This window comes from Rhinoderma darwinii, chromosome 4 (assembly GCF_050947455.1).
Source record: "Rhinoderma darwinii isolate aRhiDar2 chromosome 4, aRhiDar2.hap1, whole genome shotgun sequence".
NCBI classification, from domain to species: Eukaryota; Metazoa; Chordata; class Amphibia; order Anura; family Rhinodermatidae; genus Rhinoderma; species Rhinoderma darwinii.
The window spans coordinates 209363645-209383871 of record NC_134690.1 but is presented as its reverse complement, the minus strand read 5'-3'; the positions used below and the strand labels follow the sequence as shown (position 1 = coordinate 209383871).

Sequence of the window (20227 nt, the reverse complement as noted above, 5' to 3'; positions counted from 1 at the left end):
GATAACGCCATACAGCCCCCTGTAGATAGCGCCATACAGCCCCCCTGTAGATAGCGCCATACAGCCCCCTGTAGATAGCGCCATAAGCCCCCCTGTAGATAACGCCATACAGCCCCCCTGTAGATAACGCCATACAGCCCCCCCTATAGGTAGCTCCATACAGCCACCCCTGTAGATAACACCATACAGCCACCCCTGTAGGTAACGCCATACAGACCCCCTGTAGGTAACGCCATACAGCCCCCCCTATAGGTAACACCATACAGCCCCCTGTAGGTAACGCCATACAGCCCCCCTGTAGGTAACGCTATACAGCCCCCCTGTAGGTAACGCCATACAGCCCCCCGTAGGTAACGCTATACAGCCCCCCTGTAGGTAACGCCATGCAGCCCCAACCCCCCAAAAAAATCCGACCTATAGTGTGTCCTACAAAAGACATGTATCCCCTATCCACAGGATAGGGGATACATGTGTGATCACTGGCATCGATAGGGAGAACGGGGGACCGAAAGTCCCCTGAAGTTCTCCATGACTAACCTCTGACTTCCGGAGTCTGCGCAGATCAATAAAAATGAAAGGAACGCTGGTCACGCATGCGCACAAGCGCGACCGGCGCTCCATTTATTTCTACGGAGCTGCCGACACAGACCCGGAAGTCCGAGGTTTGTGATGGAGAACTTCAGGGGACTTTCGGTCCCCCTTTATTCCTATCGCTGCCAGCGATCACACATGTATCCCCTATCCTGTGCATAGGGGATACATGTCTTATGTAGGAACAACCCGTTTAATGGCAGAGCGGGGAGATACCTCCCTGCTCTGCTGTAGTGTTCAGTGGCGTCGCGCTGTAGCAGCCATAGCGGCAGCTAGCGGAGCCTCCGGCCATGGTGGGGGCCCGTGCCGGTGGGCGACATGGGCCCCCTCATGCCGCAGGCCCCGTAGCAGCCGCTACGGCTGCTATAGCGGTAGTTACGCCACTGTATCTATTGTTTTTTATGTATTCTGTCTAGGAGGAAAGGAAAACATTCTATAGCAGTTATGAGAATATGCATAAAGGAAAAGAAAAAATTATATTATACATTATATTGAGATGTGACGAGTTAGTTTAGGTCTACTCTACTAAGCAATATGAGCATATTTATAATTATGGGTTTGGGTTCTTTTTGAAATCCTCTAGGGGATGATCATATTAGCAGTAATATATATGGAATTGCTCTACTAGAATGAGGATCCACTCTATTCTGTCACTATAGATTACAGACTATGTTGTACCTGTTGCTATTTATAAATCTGCCCCTTGTTATAGATACATATGATACCCATAGGTATCTTCATATGTGACATTGACTACATTTTGTAGTCTTCTTTATATATAATGTTTTCCAATAGCTATACATTTACCAATATAGATGAGCTTCGCGGCTCGCACATGCGCAGACTGACTGGAACGCTCGTGTCGGTGCTGCGCATGCGCTAGGTGGATTCACTTGCCGCTTGCGTTCCACAGGTTGCACTTCCGGTTTGGACGTCATTCTGTGATTTGCTTGGTATGTGTGCACGGATGCTGACTCCTCGTGGAATCCAGTATAGGTAATAGATTATACAATCTACTATAATATCTACCATATGGTTACAATTGTTAGATTGGCCTCTGCAGCTTTCCTTAGTTAGCTTAAATTGCTTATTATGTGATTGTACAACATTTTTATACACATTGTATTTATGCATATCATATTTGGTCTATGTAATCACATGTGGGACAATGCACCGTGAATGAATATTGAATATTTTGGACTGTAATTTATATTTATATAGCTTAAGTTTGTACATTGTATGTTAACTAGATTTATGCTAATTATTAGTTAAACTTCCTATATGTACCTGACACTGTGTGTAGTGTGATACAGCTTGAGAAAGGTTCTTTGACGGACCGAAACGTCGCTGCTCACTTGAGGTGAATAAATCCACTCTTTTTCATCAATCTTGATGTCCTGGTGCCGTTGCTTGATCCTATGGTTTCTGTATATATACATATATATACATATAATGCAGTGCCCCTCCAAACGTATATAAGGGGCAGCAGAGTATATAGGGGACAGTGAAGAAAAAATAGGAGGAATCCTACAGCTCACCTTGGTGTAGACCTATGCTGCTTGTAGTGCTCGGATCCTCGTGTCGGCACACTGTATGAATGAAGAGAGAAAAACGAAAGTTGGATCCAGCGCTGATGGATGTAAAAAGGAAACTTTTTCCAAGTTTTATTGTAAGTTGTAAAAATAGAAAACAGCAGAGTATTTTCCTCCGTACAAGGGGTGATCAGAAAATCATGCCTACGCGTTTCAGACGCTTCCTGCATCCTTACTCATGGCTGGTAATGATCACCCCTTATACGGAGGAAAATACTCTGCTGTTTTCTATTTTTACAACTTACAATAAAACTTGGAAAAAGTTTCCTTTTTACATCCATCAGCGCTGGATCCAACTTTCGTTTGCCTCTATGTAGGGGGCAGCAGTGTGTATAGGGGGAGGCAGAGTATATAAGGGAACAGCAGAGTATATAAGGTTCAGCAGAGTATATAAAGGCACAGCAAAGTATATAAGGGGTCAGCAGAGTGTAAACGGGGCAGCAAAGTATATAGGGGCAGCAGAGTATATAAGGGGCAGCAGAGTATATAGGGGCAGCGAAGTATATAGGGTGCAGCACAGATATCTTAATTTTATCTGTTCTACTTTAATATTGAACACACACTTACAAAGAGATATAAACACACATACATAATATATACACACACATATACGGTAACACACACACACACACACACACACACACACACACACACACACACACACACACATATGCTGTAACATAATTGGATCAGGAAAAGGAGAAGGTGAAAAGCATGTGGTCTGTGAGAAAATTAATATATAACTTTTATTGTTTTTACATTAAAAGGAACAATGTGATTAAAAGGTCCAGTGGTGCAATTTGATATGTGTGAGTGACCCCTCAGTTCACACACCCTTGGCCATGAATCATATGATAAGGTGGTATATAATATTGCTGTCAATATTCTCCGTTAATAGTACTTGGTGAATAGACTGTAACTGCCAATTGCATTACAAATGATTGAAGCTATTGGGCTGAAAGCTACGCCGATCTCTCTATCTTTAATGAAGACTTGCTGTGTTACTAAGGTTGGGATTATAACTGTTACACTATGCAACAAACAACGCAGCTGGGCCAATTGATATGCCCTGCTGCGTGTTGAGAAGGAAAATTGCTGTGCTGAGCGAGGTGAAGCCCCGCAAACTTAACTCCCCTGCGTTAGTGTTGGTGTAACAATGTGAACAGTCACTTAACCGTACCCTCACGCTGGTGTCCCTGCAGATCAGAGCAGCAGCGTGGGGAACGGCCGAATATGGAAGTGACAATCCTCTCAGCTGTCAGCCAAGAGACAATAGAAAAGAGTCATTCACTGGAATGACTCTGCTATTAGGGCGGTCGTGAACAATAGTAGCCGTGCTCAGCTGTCAGCCGAGAGGCAGTGTCACGTTAACCGCCCGCAGTTTGCCTATGTTCTACAGCAAGATGTGCCTCAGTATGAACCTAGGCAAAAGCGGAGCAGCAAGGGCTAAGGTCCGAGACCGAACCTCACCCCGAGGACGACTGTTAATGTGCGGCGGGGCTGCTGTGAATACCCGCAGGTGAATGTAGGTCACCAACGAGACTCGGCACAGGGGCCAGACAGAATTCAAACACCCAGCTGATAAGACAGCGGCAATGGGGCGCACTGCAGCCACGAGCACATTAATGTGCGATGGGGCTGCTGTGAGAACCCGCAGGTGAATGTAGGTCACCAACGGGAGTCGGCACAGGGGCCAGACAAAATTCAAACACCCAGCTGATTAGACAGCAGCAATGGGGCGTACGGCAGCCACGAACACAGGCAACCAGCGGGCAGCTAGCAGCCGTGAGCGCACAAATGAGGATCGTAGAGCTAGTAAATAGACTGTACTGGAGCATAGACGGCTAGGGCCAAGTAGTGCACCAGTGGATTGTTAAAATTGTTGCTAAGCACCCGACGCGCGTTTCGCCAGGATTCTGGCTTCTTCTAGGGGTGAAAAGCCGCCATTAAACCGCCCTATAAATAGGGTTATTGGTTGATTGACAGCCCCATTAGCCAATCAGAGACCTTGGTCTCGATTGGTATGGAAATACAAATATTTATCAACAAGAATTAAAAGAGAACATATGGCAGCAGCTATAGTGCACCATGAATAGGTCTGAGTTCAAGTTAAGTTGCAGGCATATCATGAGCCTTGCAAGTATGTAGATGTCCGTTAGCACTAGAAAATGAAAAAGAGACTGGGGGGTTTTGTCATCCTAAGTCCCCAATATGTTGTAAAAAGCAGCATTTTTGGAAGATTTTATATGGGGATTTTCATATATTTTTATATATCTTTTCTCCTTGTATTTTTATTACTTTATTTTCTTATTCTTATTTTTATTTTTATAAGAAGCAGCCCAGACCAAAGTTTTTATATTTAAATTTAAATTTATATTTAATTGTTATAAGAAGCAGCCAAAACCAAAATTTTCATTTAGTCCCATGGGATTCACTGTCTTCATGTGGAAGATCCATTCGCTCTCCTTTTTAAGGAGTGCCTGATCTAGATTGCCCCTTCTGATGCCCAGATGTATTTGGCACAGGGCCCAGCCCTTCAAGGAGGTCCAGTCGGAATTGTGTATGTCCCCAAAGTGTCTGGCTATTGGGGTCGGGTTAAATGGCTTGTTTTTGGTCTTACAATCCTTCATGTTTTTTTCAAAGTTGATTATTGAATTGATATGCTCGTGGATCCGTATGCGCAATTCTCTCTTAGTTTTCCCAATATATTTCAGACCACACGGGCATTCGAGGCAGTAAATCACACCAGGAGTTGAACATCTTATGTGATCTGTAATCCGATGGAGATTACCAAGGGCATCCACAAATTATTTTTTATCCACTAGTACCCGACAGGCTCTGCACATTCTACACGGATAAAAGCCAGGACTGAGTACCTTATTAGCTCTGTTTTTTCTTGAAAAGTGACTTTGTACCAAGATATTTGAAATTGTTTTACACTTTCTGTATCCCAAGGAGACTTTGTTGCCAAGAAGGTTTTTAAGTACTGGGTCACTAAGTAAGATGTTCCAATGGTGGTTCAGGATATGCGTCATTTCATCCCAGTTTTCATTGTAATCTGTAATAAATCGTGGTTGTGGTTGTGCTGTGTTAACCCTAATTTTTGGGGTCAGCAAGCTGTCACGATCGGTCCTCAGTGCCCAGTTATAGGCTTTCTTAATATTCCTGTTGCTATAATTCCTGCTTAACAGCCTGTTTTTTAATTCTGTTGCCCGCGTTTTGAAAAGCTGGAAGGTGGAGCAATTCCGTCTGAGGCGCAGAAACTCTCCCTTTGGTATGCCTCTAATGGTGTTAACAGAGTGTGCACTTGTTGCATCCAGAAGGCTATTTGTAGCTGTTTTCTTGCGGTAGAGGTCTGTCTCAATTGTGCCTTGCTCATTGGTGAACAGTCTCACATCCAGGAAAGGGATTGAGTGCTGGTCATATGTAAGAGTTAATCTAAGATTGAAATTGTTGGTATTCAAAACCTTTATAAACTCTTCAAGTTCTAAAGAGGGACCATTCCAGATGAGTAATATGTCATCTATGAATCTTCGCCAGATGTTAATCCTAGATGTGAATTTGTCCATTTCGGGACAGAAGACATGACATTCTTCCCACCAGCCCAGATATAAATTGGCAAAGGTGGGTGCCACTGCCGCTCCCATGGCTGTTCCACGTAGCTGCAGGTAGAATCTACCATCAAAAAGGAAATAGTTATGCTTCAGAATGAACATAAGTGCACGTAGGACAAAGTCTCTACGAGATGAATTATAACCTTCCCTTTTCTGCAGGAAGAATTCCACCGCTGTGCAGCCTACCTTGTGATCTATGCTCGTGTAGAGGGACTCCACATCGCATGTGGTGAGCCATTCATTCTCCTCCAGGGAGCTACCATTAAGGTCTTTGAGGACCTGCATGGTATCCCTGGTGTGGGAGGGCAACTGGTATACCAATTCGCTCAGCACAGCAATTTTCCTTCTCAACACGCAGCAGGGCATATCAATTGGCCCAGCTGCGTTGTTTGTTGCATAGTGTAACAGTTATAATCCCAACCTTAGTAACACAGCAAGTCTTCATTAAAGATAGAGAAATCGGCGTAGCTTTCAGCCCAATAGCTTCAATCATTTGTAATGCAATTGGCAGTTACAGTCTATTCACCAAGTACTATTAATGGAGCATATTGACAGCAATATTATATACCACCTTATCATATGATTCATGGCCAAGGGTGTGTGAACTGAGGGGTCACTCACACATACCAAATTGCACCACTGGACCTTTTAATCACATTGTCCCTTTTAATGTAAAAACAATAAAAGTTATATATTAATTTTCTCACAGACCACATGCTTTTCCCCTTCTCCTTTTCCTGATCCAATTCAGTTTAGTTTGGTGGTGTACACCAATGTGGTCTCCTTGACACGATATAATGTTGTGTAATAGGTGATCTTCACTAATCTTTGCATATTACTGTGTCCTGCTTGGACACTCTCTGATCACCCCGTTCACTACTCAATTTTATAGAATACCATGGCCCAAACCAGCATCTTAGATCAACTCAAACAGAGACAAGTACGCCAAAAAGAAGAGTTCGGTAGTGTCTTCTCAGACACTCGAGTTAATACTCATGAGACCCAAGCAACAGAGTTGCATATGGATGATCTTATCAAGAGGTTCAAAAACCTTCAAATAAGACAAGTACAGTCCACTTGGACTAAAATAACACTAGAACAATATTTGGAACAGGGCCTCATTTCTAGAGGTCTGCGGATTCCACTCTTTCCCTCATATGAATTATCCAAATCTGGATTAAAGGAGAAATGGGAATTAGCCCTGACAACGTGTTCCAACACGCTTATGGGCATATTAATTGAAGACGAAACCCACATTTTGAACATAGTTGAAAAGGATCTTGAAGTCCTTACACCTAATTTGGAGAAGTATGAGGGTTCAATACAATTTGCAGAGGTTTTTAAAAAAACATTAGACCATGTAGATTTAGTTGAAGTCAAAATCAAAAATCGGAAAAGGAAAAAATATGCACGAGACAAGGCAGACTTCTCCAGAGGAGAAATCTACGATTGGGGTAAGAAGAGATCCCTGAGGTTCCCAAGTGGCAGACCAATCAATATAAGAACTTACCCAGAGTCAACGGACCCACATGAATTTTCCGACACAGGGACAGACGGGACAGATGCTTCAGACTCAGATATGGACCCACAGCCAACTCAGGGTAGACAACCGAGTAGAAACAGGAATCCCAATAGGAAAATCGACAACACCACCACCGAAGTCCCTTTTTTACGGGACAGAGGGAGGTGGGGTTTCAGGGGCTCCCAACAGTGGAGGAAAGAATCTCAGAGACCCTACAAAAAATGAATCTTAGTAATGTAAATCCCAGTGAGGAATGCCTGAAGGTCATCAATCTCTCTAGGCATGTCCTCACGGAATTTCAAACTTCAGTCCTCAGAAAAGGTTTTAACTTCTGCCTAACAACTAAATTAAACAAGTTTACCGTCATCAAAGATCTTCACCTTTTTGGACGCAAACTGTTCTATCAGAAAATGTACAATAGACAAATTAAAAACGCAAACAGCGAGCAGCCTAATACTGTCGGCACAGAGTGCCTCTCAGAAATAGAACTCAATACACTGGAAGATCTGGAGGAACTTTTGCTTGAAAATTCCACACAGCCTGTTGAGCCTGGTCCTGGCCCCCTTACTACAACCTCTCATAAAAAATCTAAAGTTAAATCCAAGACCTCAATTATGCCATCCTTGGATGGTTGTCCAGCAATCAAAGTCTTCATTGACCTGGTGTCACAGGACTTATTGTCACTCTCTGGCCCATGGCTATCTCACAACCTCAGCCCAGATGAAGAACGGGCACTTTATGAAATGCGGAAATGGGATGATGTTGTTTTTAAAAATTCCGATAAGGGGGGTAATGTTGTCATCTGGTCCAAGGAAAAATACGTACAGGAGGCAAAAAAGCAATTATTGGACAAAGCCTGCTATCGGCCACTGTGGGGAGACCCAACAGAACAATTCCGCACGGAATACAATAACATGATACAGGATGGTTTTGAAGGAGGGGCCATAACCGCCAAAGAGAGAGATTATATGAGGGTACAACACCCTAGAATTGCCACGTTTTATCTCCTTCCAAAAGTGCACAAAAACTCCACTAATCCTCCAGGGAGGCCCATTGTCTCTGGTGTGGGAAATCTGACTGAGAAATGAAATCACTGGTTAGATGAAGAACTACGCGAATTGGTATACCAGTTGCCCTCCCACACCAGGGATACCATGCAGGTCCTCAAAGACCTTAATGGTAGATCCCTGGAGGAGAATGAATGGCTCACCACATGATATGTGGAGTCCCTCTACACGAGCATAGATCACAAGGTAGGCTGCACAGCGGTGGAATTCTTCCTGCAGAGAAGGGAAGGTTATAATTCATCTCGTAGAGACTTTGTCCTACGTGCACTTATGTTCATTCTGAAGCATAACTATTTCCTTTTTGATGGTAGATTCTACCTGCAGCTACGTGGAACAGCCATGGGAGCGGCAGTGGCACCCACCTTTGCCAATTTATATCTGGGCTGGTGGGAAGAATGTCATGTCTTCTGTCCCGAAATGGACAAATTCACATCTAGGATTAACATCTGGCGAAGATTCATAGATGACATATTACTCATCTGGAATGGTCCCTCTTTAGAACTTGAAGAGTTTATAAGGGTTTTGAATACCAACAATTTCAATCTTAGATTAACTCTTACATATGACCAGCACTCAATCCCTTTCCTGGATGTGAGACTGTTCACCAATGAGCAAGGCACAATTGAGACAGACCTCTACCGCAAGAAAACAGCTAAAATAGCCTTCTGGATGCAACAAGTGCACACTCTGTTAACACCATTAGAGGCATACCAAAGGGAGAGTTTCTGCGCCTCAGATGGAATTGCTCCACCTTCCAGCTTTTCAAAACGCGGGCAACAGAATTAAAAAACAGGCTGTTAAGCAGGAATTATAGCAACAGGAATATTAAGAAAGCCTATAACTGGGCACTGAGGACCGATCGTGACAGCTTGCTGACCCCAAAAATTAGGGTTAACACAGCACAACCACAACCACGATTTATTACAGATTACAATGAAAACTGGGATGAAATGACGCATATCCTGAACCACCATTGGAACATCTTACTTAGTGACCCAGTACTTAAAAACCTTCTTGGCAACAAAGTCTCCTTGGGATACAGAAAGTGTAAAACAATTTCAAATATCTTGGTACAAAGTCACTTTTCAAGAAAAAACAGAGCTAATAAGGTACTCAGTCCTGGCTTTTATCCGTGTAGAATGTGCAGAGCCTGTCGGGTACTAGTGGATAAAAAAGAATTTGTGGATGCCCTTGGTAATCTCCATCGGATTACAGATCACATAAGATGTTCAACTCCTGGTGTGATTTACTGCCTCGAATGCCCGTGTGGCCTGAAATATATTGGGAAAACTAAGAGAGAATTGCGCATACGGATCCGCGAGCATATCAATTCAATAATCAACTTTGAAAAAAACATGAAGGATTGTAAGACCAAAAACAAGCCATTTAACCCGACCCCAATAGCCAGACACTTTGGGGACATACACAATTCCGACTGGACCTCCTTGAAGGGCTGGGCCCTGTGCCAAATACATCTGGGCATCAGAAGGGGCAATCTAGATCAGGCACTCCTTAAAAAGGAGAGCGAATGGATCTTCCACATGAAGACAGTGAATCCCATGGGACTAAATGAAAATTTTGGTTTTGGCTGCTTCTTATAACAATTAAATATAAATTTAAATTTAAATATAAAAACTTTGGTCTGGGCTGCTTCTTATAAAAATAAAAATAAGAATAAGAAAATAAAGTAATAAAAATACAAGGAGAAAAGATATATAAAAATATATGAAAATCCCCATATAAAATCTTCCAAAAATGCTGCTTTTTACAACATATTGGGGACTTAGGATGACAAAACCCCCCAGTCTCTTTTTCATTTTCTAGTGCTAACGGACATCTACATACTTGCAAGGCTCATGATATGCCTGCAACTTAACTTGAACTCAGACCTATTCATGGTGCACTATAGCTGCTGCCATATGTTCTCTTTTAATTCTTGTTGATAAATATTTGTATTTCCATACCAATCGAGACCAAGGTCTCTGATTGGCTAATGGGGCTGTCAATCAACCAATAACCCTATTTATAGGGCGGTTTAATGGCGGCTTTTCACCCCTAGAAGAAGCCAGAATCCTGGCGAAACGCGCGTCGGGTGCTTAGCAACAATTTTAACAATCCACTGGTGCACTACTTGGCCCTAGCCGTCTATGCTCCAGTACAGTCTATTTACTAGCTCTACGATCCTCATTTGTGCGCTCACGGCTGCTAGCTGCCCGCTGGTTGCCTGTGTTCGTGGCTGCCGTACGCCCCATTGCTGCTGTCTAATCAGCTGGGTGTTTGAATTTTGTCTGGCCCCTGTGCCGACTCCCGTTGGTGACCTACATTCACCTGCGGGTTCTCACAGCAGCCCCACCGCACATTAATGTGCTCGTGGCTGCAGTGCGCCCCATTGCCGCTGTCTTATCAGCTGGGTGTTTGAATTCTGTCTGGCCCCTGTGCCGACTCCCGTTGGTGACCTACATTCACCTGCGGGTATTCACAGCAGCCCCGCCGCACATTAACAGTCGTATTCGGGGTGAGGTTCGGTCTCGGACCTTAGCCCTTGCTGCTCCGCTTTTGCCTAGGTTCATACTGAGGCACATCTTGCTGTAGAACATAGGCAAACTGCGGGCGGTTAACGTGACACTGCCTCTCGGCTGACAGCTGAGCACGGCTACTATTGTTCACGACCGCCCTAATAGCAGAGTCATTCCAGTGAATGACTCTTTTCTATTGTCTCTTGGCTGACAGCTGAGAGGATTGTCACTTCCATATTCGGCCGTTCCCCACGCTGCTGCTCTGATCTGCAGGGACACCAGCGTGAGGGTACGGTTAAGTGACTGTTCACATTGTTACACCAACACTAACGCAGGGGAGTTAAGTTTGCGGGGCTTCATCTCGCTCAGCACAGCAATTTTCCTTCTCAACACGCAGCAGGGCATATCAATTGGCCCAGCTGCGTTGTTTGTTGCATAGTGTAACAGTTATAATCCCAACCTTAGTAACACAGCAAGTCTTCATTAAAGATAGAGAGATCGGCGTAGCTTTCAGCCCAATAGCTTCAATCATTTGTAATGCAATTGGCAGTTACAGTCTATTCACCAAGTACTATTAACGGAGCATATTGACAGCAATATTATATACCACCTTATCATATGATTCATGGCCAAGGGTGTGTGAACTGAGGGGTCACTCACACATACCAAATTGCACCACTGGACCTTTTAATCACATTGTTCCCTTTAATGTAAAAACAATAAAAGTTATATATTAATTTTCTCACAGACCACATGCTTTTCCCCTTCTCCTTTTCCTGATCCAATTCAGTTTAGTTTGGTGGTGTACACCAATGTGGTCTCCTTGACACGATATAATGTTGTGTAATAGGTGATCTTCACTAATCTATGCTGTAACATACACATACACACACACACACACACACACACACACACACACACACACACACATATACTGTAACATATATACACACACACACACACACACACACGTACTGTAACATATACACACACACATATACTGTAACATATACACACACACAAATAGACTGTAACATACACACACATATACTGTAACGTATACACATACTGTAACATGCACACACACATATACACACAAATATACTGTAACATATACACACACATATACCGTAACATATACACACACATATACTGTAACATATACACACACATATACTGTAGCATACACCCACCCACACACACTGTAACATACACACACACACACGCACACACACACACATACACACACACCCGTACTGTAACATACACACCCACACATACTGTAACATACACACACACATATACTGTAACATATACATACACATATACTGTAACATACACACAAACACATATACTGTAACATATACACACACACATATACCGTAACATATACACACACATATACTATAACATACACCCACCCACACACTGTAACATAGTAACATACATACACACCCCCACATACTGTAACATATACACACACATATACCGTAACATATACACACACACATATACTGTAACATACATACACACACACACACACATACTGTAACATATACACACATATACTTTAACAAATACACACACATATACTGTAACATATACACACATATACTGTAACATACACACACATCCACACACACACATACTGAAACATACACACACACACACACACACACACACACACACGTATATACTGTAACACATACACACACACATATACTGTAACATATACACACACACATATATACTGTAACATATACACACACACACACATATACTGTAACATATACACACATATACTGTAACATACACACACATCCACACACACACATACTGAAACATACACACACACACACACACACACACACACACACACACACACGTATATACTGTAACACATACACACACACATATACTGTAACATATACACACACACACATATACTGTAACATATACACACATATACTGTAACATATACACACACACAAATAGACTGTAACATACACACACATATACTGTAACGTATACACATACTGTAACATGCACACACACATATACACACAAATATACTGTAACATATACACACACATATACCGTAACATATACACACACATATACTGTAACATATACACACACATATACTGTAGCATACACCCACCCACACACACTGTAACATACACACACACACACACACGCACACACACACACATACACACACACCCGTACTGTAACATACACACCCACACATACTGTAACATATACACACACATATACTGTAACATATACATACACATATACTGTAACATACACACAAACACATATACTGTAACATATACACACACACATATACTGTAACATATACACACACACAAATAGACTGTAACATACACACACATATACTGTAACGTATACACATACTGTAACATGCACACACACATATACACACAAATATACTGTAACATATACACACACATATACCGTAACATATACACACACATATACTGTAACATATACACACACATATACTGTAGCATACACCCACCCACACACACTGTAACATACACACACACACACGCACACACACACACATACACACACACCCGTACTGTAACATACACACCCACACATACTGTAACATACACACACACATATACTGTAACATATACATACACATATACTGTAACATACACACAAACACATATACTGTAACATATACACACACACATATACCGTAACATATACACACACATATACTATAACATACACCCACCCACACACTGTAACATAGTAACATACATACACACCCCCACATACTGTAACATATACACACACATATACCGTAACATATACACACACACATATACTGTAACATACATACACACACACACACACATACTGTAACATATACACACATATACTTTAACAAATACACACACATATACTGTAACATATACACACATATACTGTAACATACACACACATCCACACACACACATACTGAAACATACACACACACACACACACACACACACACACACACACACACACACACACACACGTATATACTGTAACACATACACACACACATATACTGTAACATATACACACACACATATATACTGTAACATATACACACACACACACATATACTGTAACATATACACACATATACTGTAACATACACACACATCCACACACACACATACTGAAACATACACACACACACACACACACACACACACGTATATACTGTAACACATACACACACACATATACTGTAACATATACACACACACACACATATACTGTAACATATACACACATATACTGTAACATATACACACACACAAATAGACTGTAACATACACACACATATACTGTAACGTATACACATACTGTAACATGCACACACACATATACACACAAATATACTGTAACATATACACACACATATACCGTAACATATACACACACATATACTGTAACATATACACACACATATACTGTAGCATACACCCACCCACACACACTGTAACATACACACACACACACGCACACACACACACATACACACACACCCGTACTGTAACATACACACCCACACATACTGTAACATATACACACACATATACTGTAACATATACATACACATATACTGTAACATACACACAAACACATATACTGTAACATATACACACACACATATACTGTAACATATACACACACATATACTATAACATACACCCACCCACACACTGTAACATAGTAACATACATACACACCCCCACATACTGTAACATATACACACACATATACCGTAACATATACACACACACACATATACTGTAACATACATACACACACACACACACATACTGTAACATATACACACATATACTTTAACAAATACACACACATATACTGTAACATATACACACATATACTGTAACATACACACACATCCACACACACACATACTGAAACATACACACACACACACACACACACACACACACACACGTATATACTGTAACACATACACACACACATATACTGTAACATATACACACACACATATATACTGTAACATATACACACACACACACATATACTGTAACATATACACACATATACTGTAACATACACACACATCCACACACACACATACTGAAACATACACACACACACACACACACACACACACACACACACGTATATACTGTAACACATACACACACACATATACTGTAACATATACACACACACATATATACTGTAACATATACACACACACACACATATACTGTAACATATACACACATATACTGTAACATATACACACACACATATACTGTAACATACACACACACACACACATACTGTAACATACACCCACCCACACACACTGTAACATACACCCACGCACCCACACATACTGTAACGTACACACCCACCCACACATACTGTAACATATACACACACACATATACCGTAACATATACACACACACACATATACTGTAACACACACACACACATATACTGTAACATATACACACACACACACATATACTTTAACAAATACACACACATATACTGTAACATATACACACATATACTGTAACACACAAACACACATATACTGCAACACACACACACACACGTATATACTGTAACATATACACACATATACTGTAACATATACACACACATATACTGTAACATATACACACACACAAACACACACACACATATATACTGTAACATATACACACATATACTGTAACATATACACACACACATACTGTAACATATACACACACACACACACACACACACACACACACACACACATACTGTAACATATACACAGAGACACTTACCCTACCTCCGAGCTGACAGGATCACAGGTTTCTTGCAGGATGGGCTGTGGGCGGAGCTACCTCCTCTGCTCCTCGGCTCCTGTTTACTACGTGTGTGTGACGAGCTGAGGACAGAGCAGAACCCAGTGGTGCCCCCTACAGGAGGGTGCAGCGCCCTTTGCACTCGCACAGATCGCACACCCCTAAGGCTGGCCCTGTCGCTGATGAGAGGACCCCGTAGGCCTCTGCCTATCTTGACTCTGGCTCTGCAGCCAATTTTATATGCAGAGACCTAGTGGATCTTCTTCACTTGCCTACTACCCTTCTGGAGAAACCGTTGATCGTTGCCTCAGTAAATGGACGCCGCTGCCCGACCCAATATTGTCTGTGACCGAACCGCTGAGGCTTCAAGTGGGAGCCCTTCATTCTGAGCTCATCTCCTTTTTTGTCCTGCCCAAGGCCGTCAACCCCGTGCTGCTGGCTGCCTTGGCTCCATCTACACGCCCCAGTCCTGGATTGGAACTCCGGAGAGGTTCTCCAGTGGGGTCCCAAGTGCCTCAACCGCTGCCTGGGGCATATCCATCCGTTTCAGCCTCCTCCACATCATTTATTGGCAGGGTTGCCCTCTTGCTACTCTCAGTTCTCGGATGTCTTCAACAAGAAGGAGGCAGAGACGTTGCCTCCACACCGGGCGTATGATTGTCCTATTGACTTGGTTCCTGATTTGCCTCCTCTCGGTAGAGTATACCCTCTCTCCTTACCTGAGACCCAGTCCATGTCTGCTTATATCAAGGAGAATTTAGAGAGGGGCTTCAAACGCAAATCCTCATCCCGGGCCAGGATGTTAAAAAGGACAGATCTCTCCGACCCTGCATTGACAACCGTGGCCTCAACCAGATCACGGTAAAGAACAGATACCCATTGCCTTCAGAACTGTTCGATCGCATACGGAAGCAAACATTTTTTCCAAACTAGACCTGCGGGGGGGCCTACAATCCAATCCGGATTCGTCAGGGTGAGGAATGGTAGACGGCATTTAAAACTTGTGATGGGCACTACGAATACCTGGTTATGCCCTTCGGCCTGTGTAACGCTCTCGCGGTCTTCCAAGAGTTTGTCAATGACATCTTCCGTGATCTCCTCTTTGTCTGTGTTGTGGTGCATCTCGATGACATCTTGATTTTTTTCCCCAGATCCAGCGACTCATCAAAGACATGTCATCCAAGTTTTGCTAAGATTAAGGGAGAATAGCCTATATGCCAAGCTAGAGAAGTGCGTGTTCTGGAGAAAGTCTCTACCCTTCCTGGACTACATCATCTCCGATCAGGGTCTCAAAATGGATCCTGAAAAGGTAAAGGCTGTCTTGGAATGGCCACGCCCTCAAGGCTTAAGGGCCGTACAGCGCTTCTTGGGATTCGCTAACTTCTACCGGCTGTTCATCCCCAACTTCCCTCACTGACAGTTTCCATCTCTACCCTCACCAAAAATGGCATGAACGCCAAGGTGTGGACTCCAGAAGCAGAGGCCGCATTAAAGAGCTTAAAGAAGGCCTTCACGTCAGCCTCAATCCTCCATCATGTGGCTCTACAGTTTTCGTTGGAGGTGGATGCCTCCTCTGTTGGTGCTGGCGCACACTTCTTTTCCAGAGAGCTTCCAAAGGCAAGACTGTGGTATGTGGCTACTACTCTAAGCTTTTTTCTCCTGCAAAGCGCAACTACTCGATTGGGGATCGGGAGTTACTGGCCATCAAGCTGGCTCTGCAAAAGTGGAGACATCTACTATAGGGGACAGCTCATCCAATCCTGGTATTCATGGACCACAAGAACCTCACCTATCTCCAGACGGCCCAAAGGTTGAACCCTCGTCAGGCCAGGTGGTCTCTCTTTGCTCGGTTCCAGTTTGAGGTCCACTACCGCCCTGCCGACAAGAATGTGAGGGCCGATGCCTTGTCTTTTTCATTCGAGACCGAGGACACAATGGAGCCCCCACAGAATATCATTGACCCTTTTTGCATCATCTCTGTCAACCCTTTGCAAGTTAGAGATATTCCCCTGGGAAGGACTATTTGTGCGTCTGGCAGACAAAGGAAGAATTCTCCACTGGGGACACAGTTCCAAGCTGGCAGGTCACGCCGGTGTCCGTAAGACCCGGGACCTGATTGCCCGTCAGTTCTGGTGGCCCACGCTGCCCAAAGACGTCACAGACTTTGTCTCCTCCTGCACGGTGTGCACAGAAAATAAATTTGCCCACTCCAGACCAGCTGGTCTGCTCCAGCCACTGCCTGTGCCCGATGCCCCCTGGCAACATATTGCTATGGACTTTGTCACGGACCTGACTCCCTCTACTGGATGCAGTATGGTCTGGGTGGTGGTGGATCGATTCTCCAAGATGGCTTATTTTGTTCCACTGACTGGCCTGCCTTCTGCTTCCCGACTGGCCAGTCTCTTAATCCAACACTTAATCTTTCTGAGCTTGGTGGTTTAAGTGGCTTGTGAACTAAGTGGAGTTCTAAAACCGGATTGTGTTGCTGTACTTCTGTATTGTGTTGCTGTATTTCTGTGTTTGTGAATCTGTTTTGATTGCTAGCAAATCGAAGATAGCAAAAACTCACACAATTTAAAAAAAAAAATTGTCAATTTTTTTTTTTTTTTTCCCTTGCAGATTCGTTCCAGCTCAGCAGTTGACGAGGGGGAAGGGGTTAACTGGACACAGGTGGTATAAATTAGTCATCAGACCTCATTTTGAGCTTGCTCTTTCTGAGCTTGGTGGTTTAAGTGGCTTGTGAACTAAGTGGAGTTCTAAAACCGGATTGTGTTGCTGTACTTCTGTATTGTGTTGCTGTATTTCTGTGTTTGTGAATCTGTTTTGATTGCTAGCAAATCGAAGATAGCAAAAACTCACACAATTTAAAAAAAAAAATTGTCAATTTTTTTTTTTTTTTTCCCTTGCAGATTCGTTCCAGCTCAGCAGTTGACGAGGGGGAAGGGGTTAACTGGACACAGGTGGTATAAATTAGTCATCAGACCTCATTTTGAGCTTGCTCTTTCTGAGCTTGGTGGTTTAAGTGGCTTGTGAACTAAGTGGAGTTCTAAAACCGGAGTTGAAAAGAGGAGTTGAAGCCCCAGTAAGTACTCTTCTTTTTCTTTGACAATTGTTCGCTGTTTTGGTGTAACTTGGATAATGGATAGCAAGATTGGAGGTTTTCTTCAGTGCACAGTTTGTCATATGTATACACGACTGGAGCCGGAGTTCCAGGGTGAATATCTCTGTGGCAGATGTGAGCATGTTGTTCACCTGGAAGCTCGTATTAGAGATCTGGAGGAGCAGAATGCAACACTGAGGAGGATAGACAATTTTGAGCGGAGCTTGCTGCTCACAGAGCATGCAGTTAGTGGGTTAGAACTGGAGGGTGAAGACATGGGTGAGCAGGATCAGGTAAGTAGCTGGGTTAATGTAGTTAGGGGCAGTAGAAAGGGGTCAAAGACAAGGAAGGCCGATCCGGTTTCTGGCATTCCAAGCAAAATTGCCAGGTTGGGTGATGATGCGAGGGTGTCAGTCTCAGAAAAGGCAGCCCTAGTGGATACTGATCTCCCTAACAGCCGGGAGAACAGCCCAGCTAGTAGTCGGCGGGATGGTAATGCAGGCAAGCCAAGACAATTGATAGTTGTAGGGGATTCTATAATCAGGAAGACGGATAGAATAATTTGTCGCCAAGACCGCCTCAACCGAATGGTTTGCTGTCTCCCTGGTGCCAGGGTTCGGCATGTGGTGGAACGGGTGGACAAATTGCTGGGAGGGGCTGGTGATGATCCAGCTGTCGTGGTCCATGTCGGTACCAACGACAGAATAAATGGTAGGTGGAGGAGCCTTAAGAATAATTTTAAAGAACTAGGCTACAAGCTGAAGGGAAGGACCTCCAAGGTTGTATTCTCAGGAATACTGCCTGTGCCATGCGCATCACAGGAAAGACAGCGGGAGCTCAGGGAGTTAAATGCATGGCTGAAGTCTTGGTGTAGAGGAGAAGGATTTGGGTTCCTAGAGCACTGGGCTGACTTTTCATTGGGGTACAAACTGTATTCTGCAGATGATTTGCACCTAAATGGAAGGGGGTCCGCTGTGCTGGGGGAGAGAATTCTAGCTGGGGTGGCGGAGTATTTAAACTAGGGCTGAGGAGGGAGGTCAATGTAGAAAAAAAAGGGGTAGCCAGGTTAGAGAGGGGTCAGACTATATTGGTGGGGGGAGAAACAGAATGTGGGGAGAGGACTAGACAACAAGATAAGGAGATCCTTTCGTTACAAAACATCAGTGTAAATAAAAAGGACCGATTAATGTCAAATCACATTTCTGATAATAAAAGTGAAAAACTGACAGGCAAGTTAAAGTGTATGTTCACAAATGCCAGAAGTCTAGCAAGCAAAATGGGGGAGCTGGAGGCCTTGATACTGGAAGAAAATATTGATA

The 20227-nt window shown here is 43.2% G+C and overlaps 1 long non-coding RNA gene across 1 annotated transcript in view; it reads left to right on the top strand.

Moving 5' to 3' along the window:
* Positions 1–1524: 1524 nt before the first annotated feature.
* Positions 1525–20227, top strand: part of LOC142761002 (uncharacterized) — a 114571-nt gene continuing 95868 nt past the window's right edge. The window contains exon 1 of the long non-coding RNA XR_012883480.1: positions 1525–1587. This is a non-coding gene — a long non-coding RNA (uncharacterized LOC142761002). The remainder of the gene's footprint in view (positions 1588–20227) is intronic.